We start from the raw sequence: 24,860 nt of genomic DNA, 5'->3' as shown, positions 1-24,860 counted from the left end.
ACGATAAGCCCAACATAAGTAATAGTTGTTTCACAGATAAAGATCCCACCTATTTCCAAAGTATATTTACATGTGAAAACACTCATGAGAGAAGGCGAAATGAAAATGCAGACTACGAAACCTGGCATTACCAGTATAATTACAATTTTGCTTGAAATATTTCTTAAGATCTGTGTATATCTACGTACACATAGAAAGGAAAGCATGCAATCAAGAGCAACAAAATGTTAACTTCGTGATTTCTGGGTGATGATACTATATGATATTATATGTTCATTTGTCTTAACGTGTTTCTGCTTTGCTCAGTTTTGAAAAAAAGATACGTGCTGTTTTTGTGTGTTTCTTTTTTAAGATTTTTTAATTTAAATTCAATTCAATTAGCATATAGTGTATTATTAGTTTCAGGGATAGAATTTAGTGATTCATCAGTTGCATATAACACTGTAACACCCAGGGCTCATCACATCACGTGCGCTCCTTAATGCCCATCACCCAGTTACCCCATCCCCCTACCTATCTCCCCTCCAGCACCCCTCACTTTGTTTCCTAGAGTTAAAGAGTCTCTTATGATTTACCTCCCTCTGTTTTTGTCTTTTTAAAAATGTTTCCCTCCCTTCCCCTATGTTCATCTGTTTTGTTTCTTAAAGTCCACATAATAGTGAAATCATGTTGTATTTGTTTTTCCCTGACTGACTTATTTCACTTAGCATAATACCCTCTAGTTCCATCCACATCACTGCAAATGGTGAGATTTCCTTCTTTTGATGGCTGAGTAATATTCCATTGTATATTTTTACCACATCTTCTTTATCCATTTATCTGTTGATGGACATCTGGGCTCTTTCCATAGTTTGGCTATTGTGGACATTGTTGTTATAAACATTGGGGTGCATGTGGCCCCTTTGAATCACTATGGGTATGTGTTATTTTTTTTATAAGTTTCACCCCTAAATGATGATTTTAGGCGTTTGACGGGAGCATATCTGCAACCAATAGCCAGTTCACACTTCCTCATTAACTGGAGGTGCCATTTTTCTTCCAAGAGGCAGCCTGCCCTCTCTGTGTGCTACTTCTATTCCCCAGAAACTTCATCTGCATGTCCAAGACAGACCAAGAGTCCCTCTAGTGTGAGCATGTCTTGCAGCTTTTGTTTCACATCATGGATTCAAAAGAATCTTGGGAAGCAATAGAGACCTGGAGACTTCAAGGAAATGGGAGTCAGGCAAGAGAGTTGGCGCTTGTCATTTATAGACACACTTGGCACTTTTATGGGTGAACCATCAGTTCCAGTGACATCAGGGAACTCACCCCACATCCTGTGTAATCAGGACTCAGTTCAACATCTCTAAGACAGTACTAATCTCTGCGTTCTCTGTGTCAATCACACCCCCTCTCTTGGCTCCTGCGGGATTGGAGGGTTTCAGAAGAAAAGCAAAGCTCCGGAGAATGTCACTTCAGGTCCTTCAAATTCAGACTCAAGTACCCCCACCCTGCTCCAGGTGTCCAATATCTGGCCACACAAGGCTACAGCTTGCCCCGATCCCATGCTCTGGATATTCAGATCACATTTGTGATTTCATCTCTGCCTAGACCTTCCTAGTCTTCCACCTTTGTCAAAATATTTCCCAGTTTTTCAAGGCCCAAGTGGACCATCATCTTTGCGCAGCCTTTACAATTCTCCAGGCAGAGTGGAGTTCCCCATCCTCAGAGGGCAACTGGCAACTACCCAACTGATTGTCTTGTGATGCATCCCCCCAGACAACTGGAGCGTGAGTTTCCTGCGAGCACGGGTGGTCCTAACTCAGTTCTGTTAATACAGATCAGACATGTTTCATTCAGCTCTACCTTGGCTGTGACTTTATCACTAATGGCATCCACAAGCTCATATGCTAAATGGAGAGACCATGCTTATCTACTCTGCATGGCTGGCAAGAGAACATGAAGATCTAATAGGTCATTCTGGTGGGGGTGGTAGAAGAGAGACAACAAAATCTCTCATTCAGAAAGTTCTGAAATCATCCAAAGGCTCATGATAATAATCACGAACTTGCCTGACTCCAACAAAACAAGTTGGGCTCAAAACATTGCCCTGGTCGCAGCTTTGCTTTGTACTGCTAGGAATGGAAACCTCTCAGCTGCATTCACCTGAATAATTGAATGGTTCACTGCTTGGGAGAGGAACAATTGAGTATTCAACTGTTGGGAGAGGAACAATTGAGTGCACTCCATTGTTTGGGAGAGGACTGATTGAATGTTTCATTGCTTGAGAGGAACAATTGAGCATGAAACTATTTGGAAGAGAAATAATTAGGCATCCCATTGTTTTGGAGAGGAACAATTTAATATCCCATTCCTTGGGAGAAGAACATTTAAGGACAGATTCTCACCAATTTAGGACTCTATTCTACCTAAAAGTTAGCCTCCAAGTCATTTATTTGTTTGGAACAGAGAATACATCTACCCAGAGACATGATGTTTGTAATGATTTGTAGATTTGTAGGCTTCCAGAGTAGTACCTTCACCCCTATCAGCATCTATTATCTTTCCATTATCTTTGCAGGTTGCTGGCTTTGATTCCATTTATACCATACCACCACTTCTGATACTGCCTCAGTAAGGAAATGCATTTACAAATCCAGTTTTAGGTGCCAAGAGGTTGCATTACCTGCCTTCCCTACACGCACATGATCTCTGCCTCCACTGTCCCTGTCAATCGCCTTCCTTCACAGGTAGACAGGTTAGATACTCCAGCCAGCTCGCTGTAGCTCTCAACCCTTCCATGTAAATCACAATCAACTCTGTGTATTTGCATGAGAGAAAGTCACTCTCCCGGCCAGTCACTCCCAAAGGTGTCCTGAATGGAGCATTAACTCCAATATCCTGCATCCAAAGGCAGTGGTTACATCTCAGGTTATTAGAGTTTCAACACTTTGCATATCTTGCCTTCCAAGAGGAAGTGACAGTGAGTGGAACCATCTGCTGAGCCACTGGACAAGGTTCCAAAGGGTTCACTTTCTTCAACTGGTTGCCCCTATCTAGGCACTGGGATAAATCTCTGACAGCATCACTGTCAGAGTCCTTCAGACAGGATTTTAAGTTCATCTTTCCATCTTTCCACCTCTCCATTTGTGGTAGATAGCTTGCATAACTGGCTGCCATAGTTACCGTCCCTGTAATAGATAGATACCCAGCCTTGGGTATCTATTCCAATGCTGACTTGGGCTTGGCTCTATAATTTGATGGACCAATGGGACAACATAAATTGCAATGCAAGCAGAGACTTGAAAAGTGCCAATTATTGGAGCTTGCTCTATCCATGCTTAAAACGCTATCATGAGAGGAAGCCTGGACTAGCTAGCTGGATGATGACAGACACGTGGCCAAGTCACCTCTGTTGCCCCAACTCATAGTCCGCCAACTTCCAGGCATGTAAGTGAGGTCATAGAGTACTCACTCGGTCACCAGTCTACCAGCTGACAACAGGCTCAAGAGTGAGCCCAGCAGCGACAACAGGCTCAAGAGTGAGCCCAGCAGCATTCAGCCAAGCTGCCCAAACCCAAAGAACTAGCCGATCTGCAGAATCAGAAGCTGAACACATGGTTGTTATTTTAAGCCAGTAGGTTTTGGGGTGTATTATTACACAGCAAAAAAAAAAAAAAAAAAAAAAAAAAAAAAAAAAAAAAGCTAACTGGTACAGGAATTGATACCCAATGGTTGGGTGCTGCCATAACTAAAATCTCCTACATGTGGCATTGGCTTTAGGACCAATGGATGGAGCCTGGAGAAGAGGCAAGGAAAATGTTAACAAAAGGGATGAAAATGGTGAGCAAATGGTTAGCGGCAACTGGAAAAGCCGCAAGGAAACTGCAAGAGAAAGAGGGAAAAGCATTGGCCTACGATATACAGCCACAGAACAATTAGCAACGCTGTCATCAGTGGTAATATATGATAGTAAATGTACTTAAACTTTCGGACCTTGTCAAAATTATTTCCAAGCATAATGTGGAAAGAATCAGTTGGCTTCTTTAGGTGCCTGTGTTGAGACACCAGAAAAGAGAAAGTAGTTAAAGGAAGAATGGTCCAGTTTGCAAGCTGAATTTTGAAGGTATAGAAGGTATAGAATTTTCTAGATGATAACAATTTTTTTCCCCTAATCCCAGCCTCCAGCTGGTCAAAGATTCCCAAGGTAAGTAATAGCTTCAAGGTAAAGATAAATGAAGCTGTGACTCCAAGAAACTGTAAACCTTTTGCAAAGATTTGATGTGCTGCCTGTCAGTTCTTAGCTAGAGAAAGGAGCTTATCAGAGTCTTATGACAACTGTGCTGGAGTAAAGACAAGCTTTTGTCAACTGGAGTGGACTTATAATTTGATACACAGGAAACCCACAAAGTGTTGAGGGTCTTGTATCCGTAAAAGGCAATCAGCTTTAAATGAGTAAGACTGATATTGCTCAAACCGCGAAAAGACCTCCAGGCTCCCTACTCTATGTGGGCATAAAGCAAGCAGCAAAAGCTATTCAGCTGCCAATCAGGCCATTTCTTATGGAAAAGGAAGCATATCTCAAAAGGTAGGGTTGAGAACCAAGATAATGGACCCTTGATAAACAATAGACTCAAGAGTCCCTAACAAGGAGCTAAACCGAGTCCTGGGGTATCTGGGTGGTTCAGTTGGTTAAGCACCTGACTCTTGATTTTGGCTCAGGTCATGCTCTCACCTTGGTAAGATGGAGCCCCATGTCGGGCTCTGTGCTGGGTATGGAGTCTGCTTAAGACTCTCTCTTCTTATTGGGCACCTGGGGGCTCAGTCAGTTAACTGCCTTTGCCTCATGATCGCAGAGTCCTGGGATGGAGCCCAAGTTGGGCTTCCTGCTCAGCAGGGAGTCGGCTTCTCTCTCTCTCTGCTTCTCACCCCACTCTTGCTCTCTCTCACTCTCCCTCTCTCAAATAAACAAAATCTTTAAAAATTTTTTTATCTTAAAAAAGACTCTCTCTCCCTCTCTCTCTCTCTCTTTCTCTCTCTCTCTATCTCTCTCTCCCCCTCTTGCTCTGCCTCTCCCTCTCTGTCTCTCTCTCTAATAAAAAAAAGGAGCTAAACTGAGTCCTGATTAAGGACACTACCCATGTCCACAGTAGGGGGACAGTGCAACATCTACCTGGAGGGATTTCAGAATTGTTCTGGATCAGGATTGCTATGTGCTTCTCACTCTTTTCACCTCTATGGCTGTCCTTCCCTGTATTACTATGGTATTTGGGGGGTGAGAGGGTTGGCATCAGATAACTCTTTACTAGTTCAAGGTCTCAAGATGAAGGGTGCCCACATTCAAAGGACCACATCCAAGAAGCTTCGTCCGTATCTGGACCTGAAGTAGATCAGGAGATCCTAGACTTTAATCCTGATGCTATAACTGGATGATGTTATAGAGGATCCAGAGATGGCACAAACTTATTTTACACGTGAGTGGAAAGTAAGCAACTTTGCAGAGGTATATTGTAGAGACAGCCAAAGATTCTTCTCCAAAAGGCTCACACCACTGGGCTTTTCCCTCTCTTGCTCTTCTTGAATAAGCCATCATCTGAATAAGCCTGGGCTAGCCTGCCATGTGAAAAATCCTGAGCTAGCCCTTTGGATGGTTATAGACATGCGGCACAGTTACCCCTGTTGCTCCCCACCAGCAAAGCACCAGACATCTGAGTACCAGCTAGCATCGTCCAGCACCAGCTGGCCTCCAGGACCAAAGAACCTTCTGACTGAACACAAATATATGAGCAAACTCTGCTGAGATTCGCTGAGTCCAGACAATCCAGAAGATCCACCCATCAGAAATAGGAGCAAAAGCTGACACACTTCTACATATCTATGGCCTATTATTAACCAGTTTGTCAGAAGGGTACCATAAAACCACTGGAATAAGTTACACATATTCTAATTTGGAAACCTTAAGACTGGTTAATTACATGCTCCGTCCATACTATGTATTTACCACTTTCCCCTCTCCATTCAAAACAACATTTGCTACTTTACTTACCGTGGAAAAAAGTCTCCTCTCTTCCCGAACTAGACTGTAAACTCCTTTAAGAGGAAATGTGGCATAGTAGTTAGTGACAGAGACTTTGCAGCTTAATTACCTGCGTTCAACTCCCAACTCCATGACTACAAGTCCTGTGACTTTGACTAAGGCATGTAACTTCACTGTGCTCAATTTCCTTAGCTCAAAAATGTTGAAAATAATGGCACTCACTCTAGGGCTATGGGAGAATTACATGAATCAACACATGTTATCTGCTTACAATGGTTCCTGACACTGTATTAATAGTGAATGATGTATGTTTCCATTATTTTAGGTCCAAGATGAGCCTTGTTCAATGCTGGACACCCCCCCTCACTTCCTGGTGTTTTGAGCAGTAAAACAAATCTGTAAGTAAGCAATCATTAATCAAAGAGGTGGGGAATTCCAGGGCACTAATTAGACTATAAGCCAGTGAGACAGATGTAATATTCATAACATCACCAGTACAAGGTACTTGGGTAACACTTTTCTTTTGAAGACCTGGGAGTGTTCCCCAGCCTTTATCCCAACCATCCCCCCCATATGCACTGCTAAGTTCTAAGCCTAAAAATAGGGAGATGATTTTTCCACGTTGGTGCTTTGCTTTATTATCAGAATGTACCTGTGCGTGCAAAGAAAACAAGAACACATCTGTTGTGCCACCTCAAAGGCTAGCCAAGGCTGAGAACAGCCCCACATGTTGGCCTCCCACCTTCTCGATAGAATCTGCCATATGGTCTGTGGGCTCTGCTTTTCACAAGAGCTTTACCAAATTGCTGGACAATTGCTGGACAATCAAGCAGCACCATTTCTCTGAAGGCAGAGCCACAACGTTGTTACATGGGACAAAGACTGGGAATGAGTCCTCCATGAGCCAGCGAGAGTAGAATTTCCCCAAAGGAGGAGGAAATGATGAATGGGTAATTCCATGAGAAGAGGAAGCTATCTCAAGGTAAGGAGTCTTCTTCATCTCTTCAGACATGACGTATGTCAGCCTCAAGCCACTCGTGGTCCCAGTAAGAATGGATACCATTGAATAAGTCAGGCATAGTTCAATGGCATCGATAAACACCTGCACCCCCTTGCATGCTGGGTATTTGTAAAGTGCGGTCTTAACTCTGCATCAATATCTCCAGGAAGCCAGCTAAAACTCTGATGCTGAGTCTCCACTCTGACCTATCAGGTCAGGGTCCCAAGGGGTGCGTGGGGCCTGGGAAGGGCCTCTCGCCCATCTCCCCAGATGCACCTTGTCTACAATGACATTTAGATCAAGTGCTGGCTTGAACTGTAATGACAAGAAGCACTGTTAAGAGATCTGAGAAGCGGGGCGCCTGGGTAGCGCAGTCATTAAGCGTCTGCCTTTGGCTCAGGGTGTGATCCCGGTGTTGTGGGCTCGAGCCTCTCATCAGGCTCCTCCGCTAGGAGCCTGCTTCTTCCTCTCCCACTCCCCCTGCTTGTGTTCCCTCTCTCGCTGGCTGTCTCTCTGTCAAATAAATAAATAAATCTTTAAAAAAAGAGAGAGAGAGATCTGAGAAGCGAAGAATCAGATATCTTTTCTTCACAAGGTCCTCCAGTGATTCAGAAGACAGACAGACACAGAGGCAAAAGGACGAGGAAGAGGAGGAGGAGGATACAGAGGAGGGGAAGAGAAGGAGAAAGATAGGATGAATATTTGTACAGAATGCTTTTGACATCAAGACTTGACACACAGACCCATGAATGGCACATACTTAACCAAAACAAAAGTTTCAGGAAACAATACATACTGAAACTTCCTTACGCCACCGGAACATCCTCTATCCTTTTTATTATATATTTTTTATGAATCCTGGTCACATTCGAGCATCTTGGTGCTTCCAACCACTAATGGATTGCAAAAAGCACTGGTGGAAATTAGGATAGACAAGAATCATAAAAAAGCTTGGGCTTTTTCTCTTTGCAGTGAGAGCTAGTGACTGATTGATCTGAAAGAGGATATGATGAGACCCCTTTCCTCCTCCAACCTCCGCAGTGATCCTCCTGTTCTTTGTATGAAGTTCCAGTGGGGAAAATGAATTGAGAACAAGAATGGGGGCTAGGCAGGAACCAAACCCACTGACCGGAGAGAAGAGAAGAGAAGAGAAGAGAAGAGAAGAGAAGAGAAGAGAAGAGAAGAGAAGAGAAGAGAAGAGAAGAGAAGAGAAGGGAAGGGAAGAGAGGAGATAGTTTTACTATTTGTGGGGACTCATGTAGGAGAAACTGCGCTTGGGTTACTATGATCTGGAAAGAATGCAGAGCAAATCGAGCTGGCATCCGTGGCTGGACCACTTAGCATTCCCCACCATCCTTTTGTTCATTCAACATCTATTTGTTGAGTGCCTAGTAGAACTAACGATACGGCAGCGAACGATAGACGAGAAGTGTCTGCCTTCCTGGAGCTCGTGTATCAGTGGAAGAGGGCAGACTGGTTTTTGTTTTGTTTTGTTTTTTAATGAACTAAATATAGAATATGCTAGATGGTGATAGAGAGTGCTGCTCTCTTCTATTGGGAAGTGGTATCTGGAGACCACACTGTGGGTTCTGCGGGATTGGTCACTGCCTCCAGACGTTTCCAGTGGGCCAAGCTGGAAAACACAAGGTGTTTGTGTTCTTTTTTCTTGGGAGGAAATTCATTAGGAGTCATGTTCCAACATCCAAATCAAATTCGGGACTAAGGGGCTTTGACTTAATCTCTTCAAGCAGACACCTTCATATCTTTCCGCCACACTAATGGTTCTGGTTCTCAAGGATACCAGCACAAGCTCTTGCTTTATCTCACGGCGCACATGCACAGCTCCTAGAAGGACCACATCAATGCTACACCAGCATGAGGATTGCTACAGATGTTTACGTTTATTTTGCCAGTGTTTTTATCCACAGAGTATATGCTGCTAGAAAGGCAGTCAAACTCTTGCATTTTGAAGCCACTTGAAACAATTCCCTATTTGTTTAACACACAAATTCATTTCTTTCACTTTGCTTTCAATCTTCGGAGACTGCTGTTTGCCAGATTTGATTCTGCTTCGCAATTATGTAAAATGTCTTCCTGGCTCCTGGGTTCCCCAGTTTCCCTCAGCTCGTTTCTTCCCTGCCCTTATAGGTACATGTAACCTTTTTTCATCTGTTTTTGGTTTCTCTTCCTATCATTAATATATATATATTAATGATAGGAATATCCTATCCTAATAAAACATATCCTTGTTATATCATATATATATATCATATATATCATATATATATCATATATATACGTATCATATATATATCATATATATCATATATATATCATATATATACGTATCATATATATATCATATATATCATATATATATCATATATATATCATATATATCATATATATATCATATATATCATATATATCATATATATATCATATATATCATATATATCATATATATATGCATATAAAACTTATATATATATAAGTTTTGATATATATATGCATATAAAACTTATATCCTTGGCCCCATTTTCTTAAATTGCACATGCTTTTCTCCACTTTGCTTAATTTGCATGCTGTGGCCCAGGATACATTCCAGAGACCCCTCCACTGTTCTCTGTAAACACACTCCCTGTTAAAGCTGCGTGATATCTCAAGGTTTATTCAACTAGTGCCCTGCTGATGTACATTGGGCACTTTTCCACTGTTTTGGGCACCTTTCCTTTTGGGCGAGGGCATTTTTAGATCCTCCTGTAAATTTTATGAAAACTTTGGCTCTAGAGACACCAGGAATCTCGAAAGACCCATTTGGAGGTAATACAAGGAGAGAAATACACCCTGTTTATGTCTTATTTCAACTTAACAAGAGTTACTGATTCCGTGTTGTGTCTCAAGCACAGTGCTAAGTGTCAAGGGGGATGCCGCGATCAAGAAAACCAACCTGCCCTAAAGGGCCGCAAGCGGCTCAAAAAACAACAGACAACTAATTGTGTCATAAAAAGTAGAATAAACTCAGTGTTACAAGACAATTATGGAGGAGAAAAATCAAGAGAAAAATCTATGATGACTTATGGCTGGGAAGAATTAGATAGGACTCATGATGAAAGAGTTCCGGATCCTTTAAAACAAAATGCAGAAATCTGGACCGACATAGGTCGAGGATGGGTACGCCAGGAAGAAGTAAGGACACGAACAGAGATACACTCAGGAGATATGCGAGGCGGAGCTTGGGGTGTTCACACGGAAGTGGTAAAAGGTGACTTACAGAGGACTTGGTGGCTCAGGCTTGGGATCAAACACTGCAGTCCAAGTCCCAGATGCTCACTTTCGGATTTTGGGCAAGTTCACTCAACACCTATGTGTGCCTATTCTGGACCAGGCATTGTGGGTTAGCCCTTGTCCAGCCAAGTCCTGAAACAGAGTTTCACTGAGTCTGACACTGTTGATGACCTCCTTCCCAAAACTCTTCGCCTGGGACTTCTGAGATGACCTCCCCATTTTCTGACAATACTCCCTACTCTTCCCTCTCGGGGCTGTCCTTCTCCTATGGACCCAGGGAGCAGCACCTGCTGCAGAGGAAACCTGGCCTTTGTTCTTAGCCCAGAGGTATCTTCTTCCCCAGGTGTGCCCACCTCCTCGGCGGGGGGAATGTGTTGGTTTCTAGGGCAACCACCTCTGCTACACACACATCTCCACCCCAGACACCTCAAGAGAGCTTTCCCAAGCTTGGGATGTGGCTTGACCCCTGCAGCGGTTCAGCCATCCTATCTCCTTCCAGAGAAGTTTCCCCACCTTGTCTTTGCCTACACTCACACACCTTACTCCCCGTAGCCACATCAAAAACTCTTCCAGATGCTGTGATGTAAAACCACCCTTCATCTCTCCACAGTAACAATAAGGCAGAGTTTGAGAGCTGACATTTCAACATGCCTTCGACAAATAGTTATTGAGTGCCTCTCTTGTGTTGGGCAGGTGTTCGGCACTGAGGATAAAGGTGTGAACAAAACACCTGGATGTGGCTGTTAATGAAGCCCGCAATATATGGCAGGTGCTCCGCTAAATATTTTACGGCAATAGGATGGTTGGATCCTTGCAACAAGTCTCTGAGATCCATATTTGTGTTAAGTTATTCTATAGGTGAATAAAGAAAGTGTTTGTTAGATGAACTAACTCGATGCCTGAGCTTGGATCTGGCTCTTCTTCTGACTCATCATCTAACTTGAGGCAAGTTTCCTTAGAAGTGCTCTGCCTCAGTTTCCCGATCTGGAAAATGGGAATTATAGTAGCTACCTCCTAGTGTTTTGTGAGAAATCAATGAGCTTTTATCTGGAATGAGAGTAGAACAGTACCTGGGCCACTGAAAGTAATTCATAAATGGCAGCAACGATGGGAATTTCCAATCTTATAGAACATTGACTTGTTTAAGCATTTTTGTCCTATTAGATCACAAAAGTCTAAGGACCTCGATTCTGTTTTTATCATCTCAAAATCCCCATGTGTAAAATGGGGTTAATAATATTCACTTTGCAACAGAGTTGCAGGATTAGGGGGAATGTCTTATGTTTCTATGAAGGACTTCACACAGTTCTTAATCTATGGTAAGTGCTCAATAAATTTCCAGTACTTTAATTATTGTTGTCACTATTATCACTATTAGCGCTACTCTGTAATGCTGAGCACAATTCTAGGAATGGAGAGAGTGTTCAAAAAGCGTTTTGTGACTCAGATGGAAATAAATGGTGTAGCACTGATTCGGAGGCACCCCCCACTGCCCACCGCCCACCGTCCACGGGATCTGAGGGATTACCCCTGCCTCCCTCTGTGTCCTGAGTGGCAACTCATCACTCGCTTTGGTTAACATTGAGCGGTAAGGGCTCACCCCTGCTAACTGCTTAAAAACTAATACTGAGTTTGCAAAAACTGCTTTTTAATGATCTTTAACAGCCCTCCAGAAAACCTCATTAGCAGGCACTGGATCCTCAGGGCTGTGCAGAACAAGGTTTGTATGCATGGCCAGAGGCCTTTAGCTCGCATTTGTCTCTGACTGAAGGCAGAACACATGCCATGTCCCAGCTCCAAGGAGGCCCCTCCACCAGGTCTCTGAGTCACCTCTTCCCTCTCGTCCACCTTGTCTGGGGCCTTCATCCCTCCAGAAAGAGTACTGCAGTCACTGACCAGCTGATCCATCAGATTCCAGTAGCTTCCTGCACAGAACCTCCCTGCTCCTAATAGCTGGGCATCACTCCTCTGCTCAAATGCCCAGCACGGCTCCCTCTTCTCCCAACTCTGAGCTCTTCACTAGGGGCCCTTTCCCACCTCCTTCCCTTGTCCCTCATGAGTCCCGCACACAGAGACTATCTACATCAAATGAATTAGGATGTCTGTCCCAGACCAAAGGTCTACGGTCTCTTTTCCCTGCTTCTAAGCTTCTGCACATAGGGTTCCCACAGCCTGGCTTGGCATTGCTCCTTCCACAGTTGTCCCTGGCGCAATGTGGTGGAGGAGAAAGAACTCAAGATCTGGACTGTAGAGATCTGTGTTCTTACCCCATTTTTGCCCTAAACAATTCTTGGGCTGAGCCCAAATACATCAGTCCAGGGTCCACCTGTTCTTGTTCATTGTTCAAAACATTACAACAGTGTTCCTGAACCTTGATGCCATTGACATCAAGGGGTAAGATAATTCTTTGTTTTGGGGGGAGGGGGGGCTGCCCTGTACATTGTAGACTATTTAGAAGCATCCTGGGCCTGACCCACTAGATACCAATAGCTGTCCTCTTTCCCCCAGTGATGACAATCAAAAATGTATCCAGATGTTTTCAAATGCCCCCTGGGGAGCAAAGCTGCCTGCAGTGAAGGAGCATTTCCTTACATTGTAAGAGCCTTCATGATATCTACACAAGGTGCCATAACTTTCTGCTCCACACATGTCAATCCCGTTAATAAGAACAATCATAGCTAATACTTAATGTAACACCCATTACATGCCCTGAATTGTCCTGATGAGATTTACTTATGTCAGCTAGTTTTCATCACCTAGCCCATGAAGAAACTGCTTTTGCTGTCCCCGTTTTATAGATGAGGAAAATGAGACACAGAGAACTGGATTAACTTGTCCAAAGTCACACAGTCGGAATTCCCTTCCGGGCAGCGTGTCCCCAGATCCCCTCTTCTGAATCCATGGCACGTCTTAGAATCAGCAGGTACTTTGAAATATGAAAGATCTCCTACCGATCTTGCTACTTCTTATGTTCCATAAATGATCGGTAGGAGAAGAAAGGGAAGAAGGGGGGGTAAACCGAAGGGTGAATGAACCATGAGAGACTATGGACTCTGGGAAACAAACTGAGGGCTTCAGAGGGGAGAGGGCTGGGGGATTGGGATAGGCTGGTGATGGGTATTAAGGAGGGCACGTATTGCATGGTGCACTGGGGGTTATACGCAACTAATGAATCATGGAACTTTACATCAAAAACTAGGGATGTACTGTATGGTGACTAACATAAAATAATAAACATTTATTATAAATAAATAAATAAAATAAAAGTAAAGTGAATTCTTTCCAAATTGATCTACAGACTTAATAAACGCAATCCCTTTCACACACACACTCATAAAAAAATATGAAAGATCTAAGCTGACATTCCAGGTCTGGCACCTATGAGCTCCAGAGCTTTGGGCAAGGAGGATCCCCAATTTCCTTAGTCAACGTAATGGGAGTAATAATACCTATATTGAAGGACTGTTTGAAGCTTAAAAATAATACATACATAAAGCTCCTAAAATCGGGGCTGACCCATAGTGAATGCTTAATGGGGTTGACTGGGTGGCTCAGTCAGTTAAACGTCTGCTCAGGTCATGATTCTGGGGTCCTCGGATCAAGCCCCGCATTGGGCTTCCTGCTCAGCAGAGTCTGCTTCTCTCTCTCCCTCCGTCCCCACCCACCCCAACGCATGACGGCTCTCTCTCTCTCTCTCTCCCCCGAGGATAAATAAATAAAATCTTTTTTTTAAAAAAGAAGACGCTTAATGAAGGAGGCTGATGATGGTAGTGGTTGATATAAAAAAGAAGGAACTGAAAAAGCAGGAGAGGAAAGACTACAAAATCCTAGAAAAAGTCAGTGATTTTTTTTTCTTCTGTGTATTCCCAGGGCCCAGACAGTGCCTGGCAGAGGGTAATGCCTACATTTCTGTCTTTCTGGAACCCTAAGCAAGAGTTGGCAAACTAGAGCCCACAGGCCAACCCGGCCCACCATCTTTTTTGTTAATAAAGTTTTATTGGAACACAGCCATGCCTGGTCATGTATTCATTGCCTGTGACTGCTTTCATGCTACAATGGCAGACTGAGTAGTTGTAACAGAGACTGACAGCCCATGAGGCCAGAAATGTTTGCTATTGGGCCTTTTTCAGAAAAGGGTTGTTTATCTCTAATGTACAATTTAAATTAGAAAACACAAAATGTGAAGATCTCTCATATCCTTCCTTGGCTCAAACACTTTCTGTGATTTTCTGGATTCCCAGCTCTAAATCCACCCCTGCCATGTTACCTTCTGTAATTGACCTCATCCATCTCAGGCTCTGTTGATTATTTCTTCTCATTGTCCCCCTCGCATCCTCAGATGAAGGCACGGTGCTGTTTATTTTCTCCATCTTTCACATCGTCCGCATGCAGGTGTCCATGACTGCTTCTAGCATGCACTTCCGCTGACAAACTCCCCAGGGCTTGTTCAGTGTGCTTGCCCAGGGCCGCCCTCTGCAGCTTTTTGCCCGTGTAATCACCAGCCCCACATTCCAAAGGGACTAAGGGGAAAGACTCAGGCAGGCCCACAACTGGGCCAAACCTTCCCATCTTCATTTCCCCTCCTTCCCTACTGGTGGCTGTATGACCAGGAGGCATCTTTCTTCATTAGAGAAGGAAATTCTCCCCAGAAACACCCTAAAATAGGTTCATATGCTCCTACCATAGCTGCAAAGGAGTCAGAGGAAGTGAGCACCTATAATTTTAGGCTTCTGTTGTGAGACATGGTCTCTTTCAGAAGGAAGAAGGAGGCAAATGGCTACTGAGCAGGAGCAATGGTGTTCGTTGTAAGTACTTACGACTAGTGAAAAACATACAATAAAATATCCCATTTCTGTATCCAACAATGTATATTCTCATTTACAAATGTCAGCTACTCAGAGGGTCCATGCTGTGAGCTTATTTTCCTCTTTGCTCTCAGGACAGGCATCTCTTTTCTCTAGGATGATTTTTACCCCCCTTCAAAAGACTTGAAATTTCTAACAAATTCCTAGGGTCACTTGCCCAGAGTCTGGTGAGACTGGCACTCTGGAACTAGGAAAGGAAGGGACGTGAATGTTCACACTTCCCATGTATCAGGCACTCAGTTAATTACTTTGTGTGTGTGATTTTTTTTTTAATTCTCACTGCAGCCCTATGACATAGATACAATCATCGTCGGGGCTGGGGAACTGGGGTGAGGAAGTGGGGTGCCTAGGGTTAAACACTGAAGGAGGCACTCATTCTCAGTGCTGAGCCAGTGGCATCCTTGCACCAGCACAACCCAGAGCATGGTTGTCTCTTAAATTTTATCCACTAGTTTCCTTACTCACCTTTGCCTCATCCCAGCCATGATCACTACGATTGTGAAGCGAGACAATTATAGATGAGAGGTTGCAATTTACCCAAGATTACATTCCTGAAAATTGACAATTAAACCCAGTCTGTCCGACTCACTCTTAAACACTGTCCTTTAAGCATGAGGGGTGCAGGTACCATGGAAACAGGGTGGAGGTCTGGTCAAAGAGCTGGGACCAACTGGTAGACCAGACATCTTGAAGAAGCCAAGACTCTACCTCATTGAGTGCTAATCCATTAAGGGCTGCATGCCGACCACAGCTGGTAGAAGGCAGCTGCCCACTTCCCTGCTCTGGTTTACTGTCACTCCCCCCATGGCTCCAGCCCCTTTGGTTCCATTCCTCCTCTGTGCCACTGTGTCATCCTTCCTGGCGAAACACACCTGCAAGTCCCAATAGCACTGCCGGATCTCTCTTTCAGATAATTAATTAAAAATCTAAAATAGAGCGTTACCCAATGCCTCCCTGGTGGCACTCCGTAAGAGATGTCTCCCCCCTGGATACCTTTGTTGTCTGCTACTTAGTTTACATTTCCTGTCTGGTAAACACAGAGGAACTGAGTAGCAGAGCTCCTTTCTACACACAGGCGAAATTCACAAGACAGTTCATCTAACTTTGCCTATGTTCTTCTAGTTAATCACGAGAATCTGAGTCTAGAAAAAAATCTATCTGGTCCCTAGAAAAGAGGGATAGGTTCAAGTGGTGTTTAATTTCTGATTAGCAAGTATTCACTGATGTGACGTTTGAGGTACTGTGCACTGTGCTGAGTTCCTGAGATTCTGCTCTCCCTCCAACCTAAATTAACTTAAATTTTGTGGGCAATTAACCTCTACCCACAGGTCCACCCTGCCACAAACATGAAGACCAGTTTTTATTACCCAAGGAAGGGGTCCATCACAGAAATACCTCCAAATACCCAGTCCCTTGCTTTCAATTTTATTCCCCTAATTATATGAAGTGGTGTTTTGTTTTATTATTCAACAGTCAAGTGTCTCTCTACCTTATATCCCTAATTTAGCAAGCAAGTCTCAGTCCTGTCCCACTGGACTCACACAGCTCCTCTCCCAGCCCTGGGTAGACGTCACTGTGTGAGGGAAAGAAGATGGGCTTTGGAAGGAGTTAGGTCCAATTGGGAAAACCTGAAGGGAAGCAGGAAGACAGGCTCCTGGTCTAACTATACCCTATTGATACTCATTAACAATTATGCAGCACTAATCACATGCCAGGGACTGTTCTTTTTTTTTTTTTTTTTTAATGATTTTTTATTATATTATGTTAGTCACCATACAGTACATCCCCGGTTTCCGATGTAAGGCTCGATGATTCATTAGTTGTGTATAACACCCAGTGCACCATGCAATACGTGCCCTCCTTACTACCCATCACCGGTCTATCCATTCCCCCACCCCTCCCCTCTGAGTCCCCAGTTTGTTTCTCATAGTCCATAGTCTCTCATGTTTCATTCCCCTTCTGATTACCCCCTTTCTTTATCCCTTTCTTCCCCTACCGATCATCCTAGTTCTTATGTTCCATAGATGAGAGAAATCATATGATAGTTGTCTTTTCTGCTTGACTTATTTCACTTAGCATTATCTCCTCCAGTGCCGTCCATGTTGTAGCAAATGTTGAGAACTCGTTCTTTCTGATAGCTGAGTAATATTCCATTGTATATATGGACCACAATTCTTAATCCAGTCATCTGTTGAAGGGCATCTGGCTCTCTTCCACATTTGCTATTGTGGACATTGCTGCTATGAACATTGGGGTGCATATGGCCCTTCTCTATGCCTGTGTATCTTTGGGGTAAATACCCAGGAGTGCAATGGCTGGATCATAGGGTAGCTCAACTTTTAACTTTTTAAGGACCTCCACTGTTTTCCAGAGTGTGCACCAACTTGCATTCCCACCAACAATGTAGGAGGGATCCCCTTTCTCCACATCCTCTCCAACAATTGTTGTTTCTTGCCTTGTCTATTTTTGCCATTCTAACTGGCGTAAGGTGGTATCTCAGTGTGGTTTTGATTTGAATTTCCTTGATGGCTAATGATTTTGAACATTTTTTCATGTGTCTGTTAGCCATTTGTATGTCTTCATTGGAAAAGTGTCTGTTCATATCTTCTGCCCATTTTTTGATTTGTTTATTTGTTTCTCATGTATTGAGTTTGAGAAGTTCTTTGTAGATCTTGGATACCAGTCCTTTATCTGTAGTGTCATTTTGCAAACATATTCTCCCATTCCGTGGGCTGCCTCTTAGTTTTCTGATCTGTTTCCTTGGCTGTGCAGAAACTTTTAATCTTGATGAAGTCCCATAAATTCATTTTATCTTTTGTTTCTCTTGCCTTTGGGGATGTGTCATGAAAAAGGTTGCTTTGGCGATGTCGTAGAGGTTGTTGCCTATGTTCTCCTCTAGAATTTTGATGGATTCCTGTCTCACATCGAGGTCTTTCATCCATTTGGAGTTTATTTTTGTGTATGGTGTGAGATAGTGGTCAAGTTTTCATTCTCTTGCATGTAGCTGTCCAATTTTCCCAGCACCATTATTGAAGAGACTGTCTTTTTCCCACCGGATGTTTTCCTGCTTTATCAAATATTAGTTGCCCAAAGAGCCGAGGGTCCATTTCTGGGCTCTCTATTCTGTTCCATTGGTCTATGTGTCTGTTTTTGTGCCAGTACCATGCTGTCTTTGTGATCACAGCTTTGTAGTACAGCTCGAAATCCGCATTGTGATGCCCCAGCTTTGTTTTTCCTTTTCAACGTTCCTTGGAGATTCGGGGCCTTTTCTGTTTCATACAAATTTAAGGACTGTTTGTTCCAGTTCTTTGAAAAATGTCCTCGGTATTTTGATCGGGATAGCATTGAAAGTGTAGATTGCTCTGGGTAGCATGGACATTTTAACTATGTTAATTCTTCCGATCCATGAGCATGGAATATCTTTCCATCTTTTTATGTCTTCCTCAATGTCTTTTAAGAGTGATTTATAGTTTCTAGAATATAGGTCCTTTACGTCTCCGGTTAAGTTAATTCCAAGGTAACGTATGGTTTTTGGTGCTATTGTAAATGGGATGGATTCCCTAATTTCTCTTTCTTCGGTCTCATTATTCGTGTATAGAAATGCCACTGATTTCTGAGCATTTATTTTGTATCCTGCCACGTTACTGAATTGCTCTATAACTTCTAATAGTTTGGGAGTGGCTTCTTTTGGGTTTTCCATATAGAGTATCATGTCATCTGCAAAGAGAGACATTTTGACTTCTTCTTTGCCAATTTGAATACCTTTGATCCCTTTTTGTCGTCTGATTGCTGTTGCAAGGACTTCTAGTACTATGTTGAATAATTGTGGCGAGAGTGGGCATCCTTGTCGAGTTCCTGATCTTAAGGGAAAGGCTTCCAGCTTTTCCCCATTGAGAATAATATTTGCAGTAGGCTTTTCATAGATGGCTTTTATGAGATTGAGAAATGTACCCTCTATTCCTACACTCTGAAGGGTTTTAATCAGGAAAGGATGCTGTATTTTGTCAAATGCTTTTTTGGCATCGATTGAGAGGATCATATGGTTCCTGAGTCTTTTCTTGTTGATATGATGTATCACGCTGATTGATTTGCGAATATTGTCCACGCTTGCATCCCAGGTATGAATCCCACTTGATCGTGATGGATAATCCTTTAATGTACTGTTGGATTCTATTAGCAAGTATCTTGTTGAGGATTTTGGCGTCCATATTCATTAGGGAGATCGGTCTGTAATTCTCCTTTTGAGGGGTCTTTGCCTGGTTTGGGGATCAGTAATATTGGCCTCATAGAATGAGTTTGGTAGCTTTCCTTCTGTTTCTATTTTTGAAATAGCTTTAGGAGAATAGGATTATTTCTTCTTTGAATGTTTGGTAGAATTCCCCAGGAAAACCGTCCGGCCTGGAGTTTTGTTATTTGGAGAGGTTGTTTATCACTGACTCAATTTCTTCATAATTAATGCCTGTTTAAGGAATCAATTTCTTCCGTTTCAATCTTGGTAGTTTATAGGTTTCCAGGAAGGATTCTCATCTCTTCCAGATTGCGAGTTTATTGGCATATAGCTGTTGATAGAAATTTCTAATAATCCTTCCAATTTCAATGGTGCTCGTCGTGACCTCTCCTTTTCATTCATAATTTTAATAATCTGGGTCCTTTCTCTTTTCTTTTGGATAAGTCTTGCCAGTGGTCTGTCAATTTTATTGATTCTCTCCAAGAACCAGCTTCTAGTCCTGTTGATCTGCTCTACTGTACTTCTGGTTTCTGCTTGATTGATTCAGCTCTAATTTTGGTCATATGCTTCCTCTGCTGGATTAGCCGTCCTCTGTTGCTGTTCCAGCTTCTTGAGGTGAGAATATAAAAACTGCATTTTAGATTTTCTATTCTTTTGAGTGAGGCTTGGATGGCTATGTATTTCCCCCTTAGGACTGCCTTTGCAGTATCCCATAGGTTTTGACTGTTGTATTTTCATTCTCATTGGTCTCCATAAATTGTTTAATTTGATTTTTGATTTCCTGGTTTATCGAGTCATTCCTGAGCAGGATGGTTCTTAGTCTCCAAGTGTTTGAGTTTCTTCCAAATTTTTCCTTGTGGTTGAGTTCCAATTTGAGAGCGTTGTGGTCTGAGAATATGCAGGGGATAATTTCAATCTTTGGTATCGGTTGAGACCTGTTTTGGTCCTAGAACATGGTCTATTCTTGAGAATGTTCCATGGGCATTAGAATAGAATGAGTATTCTTTGGTTCTGGGGTGTAGTGTTCATATATATCTATGAGGTCCAACTCCGAGTATGGCATTCAAAGCCTTTGATTCTTTGCTTAGTTTTTGCCAGGGTTCTGTCTATTTCTGATAGTGGAGTGTTGAGGTCCCCTATTAATGTATTTTTATTTATATGTCTCTTTATTCTGGTTAAGAGTTGGCTTGTGTATCTTGCTGCTCCCTGGTGGGGCATATATATTTATAATTGCTGTATATTCACTTGTTGAATACTTCCTTAAGAATAATATAGTGCCCTTCTGCGTCTTCTAACTATAGTCTGTAGTTTAAAATCCAATTTATCTGATATGAGAATTGCTACCCCAGCTTTCTTTTGAGGTCCATTTGCGTGAAGGATGGTACTCATCCCCTTACTCTCAGTCTGAATGCATCTTGGGTTTGAAATGAGTCTCTTGAGACAGCAAATGGATGGGTCATTTCTTTTATCCAATCTGCAACCCTGTGACGATTTATGGGATGGTTCAAACCATTTACATTAAGACTGATTACTGAAAGATATGATTTTAATGTTGCCATGTTGCCAGTAAAGTCTTTGTTTGTATTGGCTGTGACTTCTGTTCTGTATCACTCTTGGGGCCTTTTTACTTTTATAGAACCCCCATAATATCTCCTGTAGGGCTGGTTTCGTGGTTACAAAATTGGTTAGTGATCGCTATCTGAAATGTCTGTATTTCTCCATCAATTCTGAATGACAGCCTTGCTGGATAAAGGATCCTTGGCTGCATGTTTTCTCTGAAAGAGCTTTAAATATGCTCCCCAACCCTTTCTCTCATTCCAGGTCTGTGTAGACAGGTTCTGACGTAATTCTGATGCTTTTGCCTTGGTACGTGAGAAATTTCTTTGCCCTGGCGCTTTCAATACTGTATCCTTGCATCTAATATTGCTGAAATGCACTAGGACGTGACGTGGCGTAGGTTTGTTGGTTGAGCTTGGGAGGGGTCCTCTCTCTGCCTCTTGGACACGAATGTTTGCTTCCCTTGCTAGATTAGGGGAAGTTTTCAGCTACAATTTGTTCAAATATCTCTTCTAGACCTCTGTTTTCTCCACCCCTCGGGATGCCGATGATTCAAACATTGACTCTTTCATTGAGTCAGATCCCGTGAACCTACATTCGTGGGTGTGGATTTTTTTAAGACCATCTTCTATTTTCATTTTTCCTCTATTAACCCATCCTCCAATTCACTAACCCATTCCTCTGCTTCTCAGACCTTGGCCGTCAGAGCCTCTAGTTTGCCTGCATTGGCTCATAGAATTTTTAATTTCTGCCGATTCGCTCTCATTTCTGTCCTTAGGGATTCTATATTCTCAGTAACCTTTTCGTTAATAGTTTTTCAATTCTACTCATCATTTTGACCATCGCTACTCTGAATTCCATTTCTGATAATTTGGTACATCCATATCCATTATTTCTGTGGCAGAGGCCAGAATCACTGTCTTTTTCTTTGCTGGGGGCTTCTCCTTGCTGTCATTCTGATGAAGAGAGGTTGCGGGGTTTCCAGAGCCCAAATTATTGACTGGGTCCCAGGCCGTGCCCCTTGTTTTATAGGGACTCTTAGGGATGTGGGCTTCTTCTTTAAAGATTTTATTTATTTATTTATGTGGCAGCCAACCAGCGAGAGAGGGAACAGAAGCAGGGGAGTGGGGAGGAAGAAGCAGGCTCCCAGCGGAGGAGCCCGAAAGGGACTCCTTTCCCGAACGCCGGATCACGCCCTAGCCGGAGACAGGCGCTCAGACTGCACCACCCAGGCGCCTCTGTGGGCTCTTGATTTTCAGCCTGCCTTCTGTGTTCTGGGGGAGGGGCCTGCCGCCCGATACTCAGGCACCCTGTTTGGGTAGAGTCTCCAGGTCTCCCTGCGAGGGGGATGGGGATGGGCATCTCTGAGCCGGTATTTCCAGGCTTTTGTTCTCTGGCGGCTTTCCTGGCGGTTTGCTGTGCCTCTTCTGAGAGTCAGAGCAGCAGCGGCTCTCAGCCTCTGTCACGGAACAGAAGGATTGCGGCCCGTTCTCTACTAATGTTCTGGCCACTTTAACTCGCTGTTGGTGCTGCTCAACCCTGCAGCCCCGGGATGTGCCCACACCCGGCGTCCCAGCCCTCACTTCCAGGGCGGCGCGTTCTCTGTCCTTTGTGTTTCTAATCGCCGCCAGCCCAGCCAGCCCGCCCCGGATCTCCCGGTCTCAGTCTGGATCCTGTGAGCGCACGGGATCGGGTTCCGCGAGATGCCTGGTGGCGTCGCCCGGCTCACGGTCTCAGTCTGCTGTTTTGCAGGTGCCGACTCCGAGCCCGCCACTCTCCCCGTGCAAGTGGCTACCGCTTCCGGCGCCCAGCGGCGGCTCCCTCCTCCGCTTATCTTCCGATATCTGTGCACAGTTTCATGTCCCCCGCTCGCACCTCAATACTCAGCGCTGGAGATGTTCATTTGTAGAGATCCAGATGCGTCTTCCTGCGTCTCAGGCTGGTTCCGTGGTTGTTTAGGCTGGTCTGGTACCTATCCAGCTCGACTCGGAGGACCGGCTGAAAGCGGTGTCTCCTACTCCTCCGCCATCTTAACTCCTCTCTCGAGAGCTCTCCTTTTGGGTTGTAGAAGGACATATTCTTTCGAGCTCACATTGCCTCTTCTTCCTCTCCTTCTCCGCGCGCGCGCGCGCGTGTGTGTGTGTGTGTGTGTGTGTGTGAGAGAGAGAGAGAGAGACAGAGAGACAGAGAGACAGAGAGACAGAAACAGAGAGAGAGAGGGCAGGAGGGAGGGAGGGAAGAAAAACGCCAGGGACTGTTCTAAATGCTTTATGTAGACCGACTCCCTGAACCCTCACAGAAACTCTATGCAGTAAGCACAATGTTATGTCTACTCTATCACTGAGGCAATCTAGTACACAGAGAGGTTAAGTTACTTGTCCAGGTTTTCACAGCTGGAGGGTGGTAGAGCCAGGACAGCCTGGCAGCCCAGCATGAGAGGCTGTGCTCTTAACTACTATGCTTCAAGGCCTCTCATATAGAATTCCTGGATAAAAATAAAAATAACAAAGCCAAAAATACAGCTGCATTTGGAAGCAATAGGGATGATTCCCAGCTGCTAAAAAGAGTGAATTTAAAGCCAATAGGTGAGCAGAGGCTGAGGTCAATATCTAAATTGGTATTAGAACGAACCATGAGACTTAGGATCTGGACCTTGGGTTTTGATATCTTACAGGAACAGAAACTGACACCTCTGTTCCTGGGCGACCAGAGAAACCTTCCTGGCACAGAATTCATACAAATTCTGAATAAAGCATAAGAAATGAGTTAATTCTCCAGGGGCTAGAAATGATAAGAAAATAAACAAAGAGGGTCCAGAAGAGAAAGTATTGCTTTCTCTAGGACTATCTGCCAATCCTTGGCAACGAAGAACTTAGATTTTAACAATCTATGCACCGAGGGGACAGTAGACAAAATGTAGGACTTGCAGTTGGGGGAGGCGTGCCAGGGGAGTTGAACCTGGAACCCTATCTAGAGACAAAGGATTCTCAAAATGGATTTAGGAAAAATAATTTTTTTTAAAAAAACTTGCTTTCCAGAAGCAAGATTGTAATGTTTGTTTATCTCTGGGTAAAGCAGATTAAAACCTCCTCAAGAGTCTCTACGTAAGCCTATCAGCACAAGAGTTTGGGTCCAGAATTCATATCTGACACATAGTCCAAAAAATAGCCCAAACCAAAAATGTAGCTGAAAGTAGTCCAATGCTGTGGTAGTGTCCCAGGGTCCCAGCAGAATATAAGTCGAATCCTCCCTGAAAAGCCCCTGAGGAATGATGTTGCAGGGAATATGCACTGATAGTAACAAATTACATAACATGTAGAATCAAGTCACTATGATTCATATTCAAATCACGAACAACAACACAACCACAAATCGCAGAACTAGACTCATAAAGACTCTCAGTGTTGGAATTGACATAGGGAAATAAAAATAAATATAAATAATATATTTAAAGAAATAAAATAGGGTATTGAAAGTATGACAAAAGACTATTTTCCACCCCCCTCCCCAAAAAATAACTATCAAAGCTGACCAGGAAATATTGAAAAATAAGCAAATGGAACTTTTGGAAATAATAAACGTACATTAGAAACTCTACAAATAGATGAAGTGGCAGATTATACAGAGATGAAGAAAGTCTTGCTGAACTGGAAAATAGGTTTAATTAATTTCCAAAGTTGTAGTCAAGAAAGACAGAAGACAGGAAATACGTAAAAGGACTCATAGAGGACAGAGCAAGAAGGTCTAACAAACAACCAATGGGTGTCCATGAGGAGCTGACGGAAAAACTAGGGAGATGGCAGTCTTATGAAGATTACTATCCAAGAAATTTTCAGAATCATTAAAAGGCACAATTTCATAGATGCATTCAATCTAATGAACCCCAGAAAACAAAAATGCACATTA

The sequence above is a fragment of the Ursus maritimus genome, unplaced genomic scaffold (assembly GCF_017311325.1).
Source record: "Ursus maritimus isolate PB19 unplaced genomic scaffold, ASM1731132v1 scaffold_21, whole genome shotgun sequence".
Taxonomy (NCBI): domain Eukaryota; kingdom Metazoa; phylum Chordata; class Mammalia; order Carnivora; family Ursidae; genus Ursus; species Ursus maritimus.
This window is presented reverse-complemented; position numbering follows the sequence as displayed.